The sequence below is a fragment of the Arvicanthis niloticus genome, chromosome 9 (assembly GCF_011762505.2).
Source record: "Arvicanthis niloticus isolate mArvNil1 chromosome 9, mArvNil1.pat.X, whole genome shotgun sequence".
NCBI lineage: Eukaryota > Metazoa > Chordata > Mammalia > Rodentia > Muridae > Arvicanthis > Arvicanthis niloticus.
In genome coordinates, this window is record NC_047666.1 from 5,984,505 (window position 1) to 5,997,391 (window position 12,887).

Here is a 12,887-nt window from a genome sequence, read left to right on the forward strand (position 1 = left end):
AATTAAAATACTCTCTAAGGGTGCTTAAGCAGAAATTTACTTGAATTATTCAGAAGCAGAGCACTAATGACAAAATCCCAGTGCAAAGCAATGTGTGAGATAAAGACATGCAGTTATGAAAAAATGAATTGTCAACAACAGTCTACTTGTGGGGAAAACCTAACACAAATGAAGAATGCTTCTGCAGCTCCCTCAGTCAGAATGTTCTCATGAGGACCACTGCAAATGTGCAGTGGCTGGGTAAAGATTGTCTGTACAAATACAGTGTTCCCTTTCTGTTTCTTTGGCAGTAAATTCAAATTCACAGGCAAAAGCCACACCCTCGTGGAAGATAAGTTGACCAGTGTGTCCATACAAAACTGCAATTATTCTGAACCATCTATAACCACTTTATCACTCAGCCATTGCCCACCTTCTATCACAGTCCTAACATTCTTTGAACAATTTTGTTTAGAATATGTACTTTTTTAGAGTCATTTTATTTTATTAGGGGAGGAGCAGACAAACAGACAGAGGCAGAGACACCCACATAAGCCAGAAAACTGTACCAGATCCCTAGGTGACTCGACCCATGCGTGGACCTAGTTATTTCGTGGGCACGAGAAGGACCATAACCTGAAAGAATGGGCGAGAGAGAGAATGGACTCAAGTAAGCAAATGCTTGTCAAGAGTCATATATTTGGGCACAAAGCGCTTTTTTATAATACAGTTTGCAAAGGGAGGGGTAAGAGGGATCCAGGTGGTGGGAAAGTACAGAATCTTTTCAGCCTGTGCCCTGAAACAATGTCGGTCTAACTGCTTCTCTCAAAAGATATGGTACACTGCTTCAAAATCTATAAGTCTATCTGTAACTGTCAAGCCGGACCTTGTGGTTGCCAGGGGGATGAAGCTTCAGGGGACGTAACTGTCAAGCAGGACCTTATGGTTGCCAGGCAGGATGAAGCTGCAGGGGATATTGTGCAGGTGGGGAGAGGTAGGGGGTGAGGGTAAGAGGCGAGGGTCCTGACTTCTGACACCTAGGAATTACCAGTGTTTGTGAGCTGTTCCATGTAGGCCCAGAGATCTAAACTTCAGTCCTCCAGTAGAGCAGGAAATGGCTCTCAACTGTGAAGCCATCTCTCCAGTCCCTGGAATACATTCTTAACAGGCCACCAACTTCCACAACTCAAAGGCTAAAAGCATTATCAGATAACATCTGTGAATGCCAGTTCATCTTCTCCTTTTGTGAAGAAGTACTGATGTATATATAACAAGTTCTGCTGTGACCCTTTTAGGACAGAACAGCCAAAGGTGTGAGCATAGCAGTCATTTAACTTAGAAGACAGGACAGACACCCCGTATTCTTTTTCTTTCTTTCTTTCTTTTTTTTTTTTTTTTTTTTTTTGGATATTTTATTTACATTTCAGGTGCCATCCCCTTTCCCCATTTCCCCTCCCTAGAAACCCCTATCTCATGTCCCCTTCTCTTTTTTGCATTTATACAATTTTTTAAAATGTTAACCAAAGGCTCTATAAGTTTGGTAATGCTCAATATCAATCAAAAGTGTAATCCAATACCCAACCTAGATATATCAACTATCTTTGACTGGCAGAGACATGTGAACATCTGCCTCCATGCCCCCCCTTTTTCTCTGTCTCATCACCTAGATCCTCCTCTCCTCCTCCTCCTCTCCTTATTCCTCCTCTTCCTCTCCATACTCCTTCCACCTTAGCTCCTCCTACATATCACCCTTCCTGTTAAAATAAAACTTTTCTCTCAAAATACAATTAGAGCATAACTATACCAATTTGTGTCAGTAAGGTACAAGATAGACCTAATACCCAGACCATCATTTTGTTGACTAACCAGAACCTCTGTCGTCTCTCCTAACTAAGAGACTTAGTTCTGAACCTGGCTTTTTTTCTTGGCTTTAGAATGAATATCAGCTGAAAACCAACCTCTCAAATCTTTTCTCTCAAAGTAAATAGCCAGGATTGGCTATGAGACTATAAGTTTTCAACCCCATCAGAAATCCAGAATGACTGAATTAACTGAAATTGTGGGAAGAACAAAGCATAGCTTCAAAAACTTAGCCAATTTATAGAGACCGCTGAACACCTGGACAGTCCCTATAGTACAAAATGTTGGAGCATCCAATCTTCAGCCTTCCGGCCCAGGATCATCTGACAGACCTAGTGATACAGAATTATTAAGGGCTGATTACTCTGTCTTTGCAGATATAAGCAGTTGACTATTCTGCAAGAGTGTCCTTTTCTGGACAGTATTTTGTCTGTAGATGGAAAGAGGCAATTCTTGCCTAGTGTCTGTCTCACCACATTCGGAATAATTCCAAAGATGCTCAGTTTCTTCTTGGAATCCAAGACAGGAAGCTGTCAGGAGCAGACAGGTCTCTAATCAAAATGAACATTAATACAGAAATGTTTGTAACATCAATTCTGTGGATTTCTGATGTTTTGAAAACCAACTATCCATGTAAGGTAATCTGGACTATTGTCTGTTAACTCCTCTCAGCTATTTCTAAATAAAACATAGAAAATACCCTAACAATGATTTCAAAGACATGAATTTGCTATAGTCCCTTAACTCACAGTCTAACCATCTCAAATCAGTAAGAAAAGTTAAAGAAGGACTGGGTCTAAGCCTTTTATTCCTAAATGTGTTATACAGGCACAATGCCTATGAGAGTAACAATATTCATTTCACTTTTATATCAATAAGAAGCTCATACCAATGAAAACCTTAAATTTGAAATCAAAGTAAACTTTGTACCATTTAAGAAATTATAACTTCATCTTAATAACAATTATACATATCTCTACCAGTAGGTTATGGCTATGCAATAAATCCTAGCTAATCCTCCCTGTTCCAACAAAACCACTACTTTTCCCTAGAAGGACAGCCCAATATTAACCACCTCAGTCCCCAAGCCAAGGAAATAGGGGTGCCGACTCTTCATTAACTTCTTCAAGTTGATTATGGGAGTTTAGATATTAGAAGATGAGGGGGGGGGAGAGTAAATTGGTAAGCCTCTGACTCTGTCTTCACTGCATCCAGCTGAAATTCCAGGACATCAGAGGTTCGAGCAGGTCTGCTCAGCTTGCCTGATGAGTAGATACACCAAGGCTATGTGTTCTGCAATATACAATTCTCAAAACAAATTTTAGTATCAAGATAATTTTTTGTTTGAATTCTGGAATCTAGTCTTCTGGTGGCCTGCCTCTGTCATGTCTAAACCATATAATTCTGGGAGTTTCTATGAAGGCGTGCTGCTACCATCCTCCAATTCCCTCCTCCCTGCTCTCAAATTCCCCAACACTAGGAAATCCAAACTTTCAGTCACCAAGGCTGTCCACTTCCACTGATGTCTAACCCCTTACCCCATCCCCCCTCCTCCAATTACTATGAGGGTGTGCTCCCACCATCCTCTCATTCCAGCCTCCCTGCTCTCGAAATTCCCCAACACTAGGGAATCCAAACTTTCAGGTACCAAGGCCCTCCACTTCCACTGATGCCTGGCAAGGCCACACTCAACTACCTATACAGGTGGAGCCATGAGTCCTTTCTCTTGTGTTCTCGGGCTGGAGATTTTAGAATGGCTACTCCAGCTGGTTTCTTAGGACCATTTGCTTGAAAAATTGTTTTCCAGCCTTTTACTCTAAGGTAGAGTGTGTCTTTGTCACTGAGGCTAGTTTCCTGTATGCAGCAAATTGCTGGGTCATGTTTATGTATCCAGTCTGTTAGCCTATGTCTTTTAATTGAGTAATTCAGTCCATTGGTGTTAAGAGATATTAAGGAACAGTGATGGTTGTCTCCTGTTATTTTTGTTATTAGAGGTGAAATTATCTTTGTGTGGCTATCTTCTTTTGGATTTGTTGGAAGAGGATTACTTTCTTGCTCTTTCTAGGGTATAATTTCCCTCCTTGTATTGGAGCTTTCCTGCTATTATCCTTTGTAATGCTGGGTTTGTGGAAAGATATTGTGTAAATTTGGTTTTGTTGTGGAATATCTTGGTTTCTCCATCTATGGTAGTTGAGAGTTTTGCTGGGTTTAGTAGCCTGGGCTGGCATTTGTGTTCTCTTAGGGTCTGTATGACATCTGTCCAGCATCTTCTAGCTTTTATAGTATCTGGTGAGAAGTCTGGTGTAATTCTGATAGGTCTGCCTTTATATGTTACTTGGTCTTTTCCCCTTACTGCATTTAATATTCTTTCTTTGTTTTGTGCACTTGGTGTTTTGATTACTATGTGATGGGAGGTTTTTCTTTTCTGGTCTAGTCTATTTGGTGTTCTATAGGCTTCTTGTATGTTTATGGGCACCTTGTTCTTTAGATTAGGGAAGTTTCCTTCTATAATTTTGTTGAAGATATTTATTGGCCCTTTAAGTTGGGAATGTTCACTCTCATCTATACCTATTATCCTTAGGTTTGGTCTCCTCATTGTGCCCTGGATTTCCTGGATATTTTGTGTTAAGAACTTTTTGCATTTTGTGTTTTCTTTGACAGTTGTGTCAATATTGTCTATTGTATCTTCTGCACCCAAGAGTATCTCTTCTATCTCTTCTATTCTGTTGGTGATGCTTGCCTCTATGACTCCTGATTTCTTTCCTAGGTTTTCTATCTCCGGGGTAGTTTCCTTTTGTGATTTCTTTATTGTTTCTACTTCCATTTTTATGTCCTGGATGGTTTTGTTCAATTTCTTCACCTGTTTGGTTGTGTTCTCTTGTAATTCTTTAAGGGATTTTTGTGTATCCTCTTTAATGGCTTCTAGCTGTTTACCTGTGTTCTCCTCAAATTCTTTGAGAGTGTTATTTATGTCCTTCTTAAAGTCCTCTATCATCATCATTAGAAGTGATTTTAAATCTGAATCTTGCTTTGCTGGTGATATGGGGAATTCAGGACTTTCTAGTGTGAGAGAACTAGGTTCTAATGATGCCAAGTACCCTGGGTTGCTGATGCTTATATTCTTGCTCTTGCCTTTTGCCATCTGAATCTCCTTAGTGCTAACTGCCCTGTCTCTGATAATAGGAGCCTGTCTTTCCTATTATCTTGGTTGTATAAAAACTGTGTGGGGTGGGTGTTACTAGTGGGGTAAGAGCTGGGGCCCAAAATCTACTCAGTGCTCAGGCACAGACAGGAAAGTACCAGTGCTCCAGGCCAGGAGCGACTTCCTGGGTCCTAGTGGGTCCCAGTTACTCCCAGTTTGGGGCAGACTTGCTGTCTGCTTACCTAAGATACTGCCCGGGTTAGAGCTCCTAGTAGGCCTGCTTCCTCTGGGTTCTTAGAGATTGGAGCCAGAGCTGCCACTGGGGTTCTGCTCAGTGATCAGGCCCAGACTGGAAGAAACCAGTGCTCTGGGCAGGGAGTGACTTCCTGGGTCCTACTGGGTCCCAGTTACTCTCTGTTTGGGGCAGGCTTTGCTGTCTGCTTACCTAAGATACTACCCAGTTTAGAGCTCCTGGGAGCCCTGCTCCCTCTGGGTTCTGTGAGATTGGGGGTAGAGCTGCCACCCAAGATCTGCTCCGACACCCAGTATTCTAAGAGATATATATGAGTATTTTTAACATTGGTCTGGCTATAATAAAGATCTTAGGATTCCCTTTTGTTTATTTGTTTGCTTTGAAATATCCTTAAAATTTTGTATTTATATATACACTCATTTACCATTGAAATACATTTAAAACATAAGACATAAGTCATTCTTATCTAAATGGAGGAAATTTTTCAAATAGCAGGAAAAAAAATGTATCCTAGAGTAGGAGCTGCACCTCTTTTTTATTTTTAATCTTTTTTTAAAAGTATTCACCATTGCTCTCTTCAGACATATCAGCAGAGGGCATCAAACCCTATTGCAGATGGTTGTGAGCCACCATATTGTTGCTGGGAATTGAACTCAGGACCTCAGGAAGAGAAGTCAGTGCTCTTAACTACTGAGCCATCTCTCCAGCCCAGAACATCACCTCTTAATTTACAACATTTTGACTGGAATTATGTGATTATAAATGTCTTTTTTTTTGAGAGCAGATTTTAAAATTAAAATTCATGTTAATTATCCCAAAGAAAGACTAAGGACCGTTAGCTATTATCATTATTTTAATTTTAGTCTAAGAACAAAATTAAGTTGGGACAAGTTAAAAACTTTACATGAGCATTTATTTGTAAATCTATTTTGTACTAACAATATGATGTAAAAAACATGATTATATATACACAATCTATATATACATACTCATATAAGACATTTGTTAATAAGCCAAGATTTTGAGCATTGTTGTTAGGAATATTTTTTATAATCATTTCAAAAGGGAAATTTTAAAGTAAGCATATTGTTAGGTTACACAAAAACAAATGCAGACACATGTAGATCAATGAATTATTGTAAGAAATGAACATTTTATCTCAGAGGAAAATGGTCCTAGAGGCAGTGAATAAAAAAATGAAATAACCACTGAGCCATCTCTCCAGGCCCTCCCCAGGTTCCTCAACAGAACACCAATGGCTTATGCTCTAAGATCAAGAATTGACAAGTGGAACCTCATAAAATTGCAAAGCTTCTATAAGGCAAAGGATGCTTGTCAATAAGACAAAACGGCAACCAAGAGATTGGGAAAAGATCATTACCAATCCTACATCCGATAGAGCGCTGATATCCAATATATACAAAGAACTCAAGAAATTAGACTCCAGACAACCAAATAACCCTATTTTAAAAAAATGGGGTACAGAGCTAAACAAAGAATTCTCAACTGAGGAAACTCCAATGGCCAAAAAGCACCTTAAGAAATGCTCAACATCCTTAGTCATCAGGGAAATGCAAATCAAAACAACCCTGAGATACTACCTCACATCAGTCAGAATGGCTAAGATCAAAAACTCAGGTGATAGTAGATGCTGGTGAGGATGTGGAGAAAGAGGAACATTCCTCCATCATTGGTGGGAATGCAAGCTGGTACAACCACTCTGGAAATTAGTCTGGCAGTTCCTCAGAAAATTGGACATAGCATTACCTGAAAACCCAGCTATACCACTCCTGGGCATATACCCAGAAGATGCTCCAACATATAACAAGGACATATGCTCCACTATGTTCATAGCAGCCTTATTTATAATAGCCAGAAGCTGGAAAGAACACAGATGTCCTTCAACAGAGGAATGGATACAAAAAATGTGGTACATTTACACAATGGAGTACTACTCAGCTATTAAAAATAATAAATTTGAGAAATTCTTAGGTAAATGGATGGAACTAGAAAATATCATCCTGAGTGAGGTAAACCAATCACAAAAGAACACATATGGTATTTACTCACTGATAAGCAGATATTAGCCCAAAAACTTGAAATAGCCAAGATTCAACTCATAAACCACATGAAGCTCATGAAGAAGGAAGACCAAGTGTGGATGCCTCAGTCCTACTTAGAAGGAGTAACAAAATACTCAAGGTAGCAAATATGAAGACAAAGTGTGGGACAGAAACTAAAGGAGGGGTCCTTACCTGGGCCTACTGCCTTGAACAGACACCCGCCTGGTCTGCTTCTGTGTGGACACCAGATCCCGAGACATCCTAGAGGGACCACTGAACCCAGAGCAGCAGACACCTCCCCTCCCCCTGTGGAATACCACTCCCCTTCCGCTCCTTGCCTGGTTTGCCCCTGTGTGGACACCAGCTACCGAGACAACCTAGAAGAGACACACGGCACCCAGAGTGGCAGACACCTAGCTGCTCTGCCACCGTGGAGATACCACATCCTGAGACATCCTAGAGGAGTCACTGTACTCAGAGCAACTGGAGCTCAGGATTAAAAGATCACAGAGACATCTGGACCCTGAGGAGTTTAGACACAGTCAAGATAACTGGAAAGACAAGCTCCAGTAAGAGACAGTGAGTGCAGGTAGCACTAGAGTTAACCAGATGGCAAAACAAGTGCAATAATGTAAGCAAAAGAATTTAAAGTTACATGGTATCATCAGATCCCAGTTCTCCGATCATAGCAAGCGCTGAACACCCCGTCACACCGGAAAAGCAAGATTCAGAATTAAAATCACTTCTCATGATGATGATAGAGGACTTTAAGAAGGACATAAATAACACTCTCAAAGAATTTAAGGAGAACACAGGTAGACAGATAGAAGCCATTAGAGAGGAAACACAAAAATCCCTTAACGAATTGCAAGAAAACACAACCAAACAGGTGAAGGAATTAAACAAAACCATCCAGGATCTAAAAATGGAAGTAGAAACAATAAAGAAATCTCAAAGGGAGACTACCCTGGAGATAGAACACCTAGGGAAAAGATCAGGAGTCATAGACACAAGTATCACCAACAGAATACAAGAGATAGAAGAGAGAATCTCATGTGCAGAAGATACCATGGAAAACATTGACACAACTGTCAAAGAAAATGCAAAATGCAAAAAGCTACTAACCCAAATCATCCAGGAAATCCTGGACACAATGAGAAGGCCAAATCTAAGGATAATAGGTATAGATGAGGGTGAAGACTCCCAACTTAAAAGACCAATAAATATTTTCAACAAAATTATAGAGGAAAACTTTCCTAACCTACAGAAAGAGATGTCCATAAATATACAAGAAGCCTACAGAACTCCAAATAGACTAGACCAGAAAAGAAATACCTCCCGCCACATAATAATTAAAACACCAAATGTACAAAACAAAGAAAAAATACTAAAAGCAGTAAAGGAAAAAGGTGAAGTAACATATAAAGGCAGACCTATAAGAATTATACCAGACTTCTCACCAGAGACTATAAAAGCCAGAAGATCTTGGACTGATATCATACAGACCCTAAGAGAACATAAATGCCAGCCTGGATTACTATACCCAGCAAAATTCTCAGTCAATATTGATGGAGAAACCAAGATATTCCATGACAAAACCAAATTTACACTATATTTTACCACTAATCCAGCACTTCAAAGGATAATTGGTGGAAAACTCCAACACAAGGAGGGATTCTATAATCTAGCAAAACAAAGAAAGTAATATTCCAACAACCCCAAAAGAAGATAACTACACAAACATAATTCCACCTCCAATAACAAAAACAACAGGAAGCAACATTCATTTTTCCTTAATATCTCTTAATATCAATGGACTCAATTATCCAATAAAAAGACATAGACTATCAGACTGGATACATAAACATGACCCAGCATTTTGCTGCATACAGGAAATGTACCTCTGTGAAAAAGACAGACACTACCTCAGAGTAAAAAGATGGAAAACAATCTTCCAAGCAAATAGTCCCAAGAAACAAGCTGGAATAGCAATTCTAATATCAAATAAAATTGATTTTCAACCAACAGTAATCCAAAAAGATAAGGAAGGACACTTCATATTCATCAAAGGAAAAATGTACCAAGATGAACTCTCAATTCTGAACATCTATGCACCAAATGCAAGAGCACTCACATACATAAAAGAAACTTTACTAAAGCTTGAAGCATACATTGCCCCTCACACAATAATAGTGGGAGATTTCAACACCCCACTCTCGGCAATTGACTGATCATGGAAACAAAAACTAAACTGAGACACAATGAAATTAACAGAAGTTATGAACCAATTAGACTTAACTGATATTTATAGAACATTTCATTCTAAAACAAAAGAATATACCTTTTCTCAGCACCTCATGGTACCTTCTCCAAAATAGACCATATAATTGGTCACAAAACAGGCTTCAACAGATAAACAAAAGATTAAAATAACCCTTTGCATAATATCAGATCACCATGGACTAAGGCTGGTTTTTAGTAATGACAAAAACAATGGAAAGCCCACATATACATGGAAACTGAACAATGCTCTACTCAGTGATGACTTGGTCAAGGAAGAAATAAAGAAAGAAATTAAAGACTTTTTAGAATTTAATGAACATGGGGACACATCATGCCAAAACTTGTGGGACTCCATGAAAGCAGTACTAAGAGGAAAACTCATAGCTCAAAGTGCCTACAAAAAGAAACTGGAAAGAACATACACTAACAACTTGACAGCAAACCTGAAAGCATTAGAACAAAAAGAAGCTAGTATACCCAAGAGGAGTAAACAGCAGGAAATATTCAAACTCAGAGCTGAAATCAACCAAGTAGAAACAGAAAGAACTATACAAAATATCAACAAGACCAGGAGCTGGTTCTTTGAGAAAATCAACAAGATAGATAAGCCCTTAGCCAGACTAAACAAAGGGCACAGAGACAGTATCCAAATTAATAAAATCAGAACTCAAAAGGGAGACATAACGAAAGAAACTGAGGAAATTTAAAAAATATCGCCAGATCCTACTACAAAGGCCTATACTCAACAAAATTGAAAAATCTGGATGAAATGTACAATTTCCTAGACAGATACCAAGTATCAAAATTAAATTAGGAGCAGATAAACCATCTAAACAGTCCCATAACCCCTAAAGAAATAGAAGCAGTCACTAAAATTCTCTCCACCAAAATCTCAGAATCAGATGGTTTTAGTGCAGAATTCTATCAGACCTTTCAGGAAGACCTAATACCCATTCTCTTCAAACTATTCCACAGAATAGAAACAGAAGGAACACTACCCAATTCGTTCTATGAAGCTACAATTACACTCATACCTAAACTCCACAAAAACCCAACAAAGAAAGAGAACTACAGACCAATCTCTCTTGTGAATATTGATGCAAAAATACTCAATAAAATTCTCACAAATGGAATCCAAGAACACATCAAAACAATCATCCATCATGATCAAGTAGGCTTTATCCCAGGAATGCAGGGATAGTTCAATATTTGGAAATCCATCAATGTAATTTACTACATAAATATACGCAAAGAAAAAAACCACATGATCATCTCACTAGATGCTGAGAAAGCATTTGACAAAATTCAACACCCTTTCATGTTAAAAGTCTTGGAAAGATCAGGAATTCAAGGCCCATACCTAAACATAGTAAAAGCAATATACAGCAAGCCAGTAGTCAACATCAAACTAAATGGAGAGAAATTTGAAGCAATCCCACTAAGTTCAGGGACTAGACAAGGCTGCCCACTCTCACCTTACCTATTCAATATAGTACTGGAAGTCCTAGATAGAGTGATTAGACAACAAAAGGAAGTCAAAGGGATACAAATAGGAAAGGAAGAAGTCAAAATTTCACTATTTGCAGATGATATGATAGTATACTTAAGTGACCATAAAACTTCCACCAGAGAACTCCTAAACCTGATAAACAACTTTAGCAATGTGGCTGGATATAAAATCAACTCAAACAAATCAGTAGCCTTCTTCTATGCAAAGGATAAACAGGCTGGAAAAGAATTTAGGGAAATGACTCCCTTCACAACAGCAGCTACCCCCCTGCAGCAGCTTCTCTAGGACATGGCAGTTTAGCCCTGTGCCTCTGTTGGAATCTGTGAAACTCACAGTGTTCATTCCTTTTGTTAGTATGCAGACTGGAGGCTGGTAGCTTGGAAAAATTTAGGTCTTCCTTAGAAGCAAGTTTATGTAAAAGCTATCAAAATTAAAGGAAAACATTAAAATTATAGAAAACATCTTAGAGGTCTGCTATGTAAACCAACTCTACTATAAAAAGGGTATGGTGATCCCTGGAAGACTCAGTGGGACCATGAGATTTATTGGTGCCATCGTTTTGGTTCATGCCATGTGGTGGCATTAACCAAGATGGTGATGAAGTCACATAGCATTTACCTTTTTTGTAATATTATTAGCAAAGATGACAGCTGAGTCACATAGTTACTTTCATCTTGATGAGGTCCCGTATCCAAGATAGTAGTGAAATAAGTGGTTGTTCCCCTCAAGGTGAGCTGACACCAAGGAAAAATGAGCCCATCATCAACCAGGGCCTTCCAAGCCCCTGTGGAATCCACCATTTCCCAGATTGAATGTGGACTGTTATCACCTTTTCTCTAAAAAAAGACACTAGTTAGGCAGGTTAGTACTAGGGCTGGCTTACAGTTTCAGAGGTTAACTCCATTATCATCATGGCAGAGAAACACGGCAGAATGCAGACAAGTACAATGCTGGAGATGGAACTGAGAGTTCATGTCTTAATCTTAAGGCAGCAGAAGGAGAATATGTCACACTGAATGTAGCTTGAGAGTATATGAGTCCTCAAAGCCTGCCTACACAGTGCTGCACTTCCTCCAACAGGGTCACACCTACTCCAGCAAAGCCACACCTCCTAATAGTGCCACTGTCTATGGGCCAAGCATTCAAACATAAGAGTCTGTGGAGACCATACCTATACAAATCACCATACCACCTGAGGCTTTGAGGTCAATAACGCTTCAATGTGGCCTGTGGTACTTTAGATGAAAATGCCCCTTCTAAGCTTATAGGAAGTGGTTGGTATTATTAGGAGGTGTAGCCTTGTTGGAAGAAGTATGTCACTCTTTCTTCTTGCTTCCTTCAAATCTGGATCTAAACCTCTTACAGCGCCATGTCTGGCCACATGCTGCTATGATCCTTCCATGATGATAACGAACTAACCCTCTGAATTGTAAGTCAGTCCCAATTAAATATTTTCCTTTATAAGAATTGCCTTGGTCATGGTTTCTTTTCACAGGAATAGAAACCCTGAGACATGGCTCATGAATTTCATTCTTTTATTTTGACAGATAAGAATCCAAAAGCCTCTGGCTTTGGAGGGCCTTTGGTGATCATTTAGCTTCTAGAAACCTAGCCTTTCAGCCAAAATATCCCAAAATTCATCAGCATGGAGGGAAGAAATTAGATTTCTTTCTCCCTACAACCACTCATCCATTTTGGCCAAACTGTATATAGATGTTTTCCGGATTTCTGTTTCATAATGTCTTAGTGATACAAGGAAACTGGTGATATTCTTATTCACATAAGTGCTGGAAACAG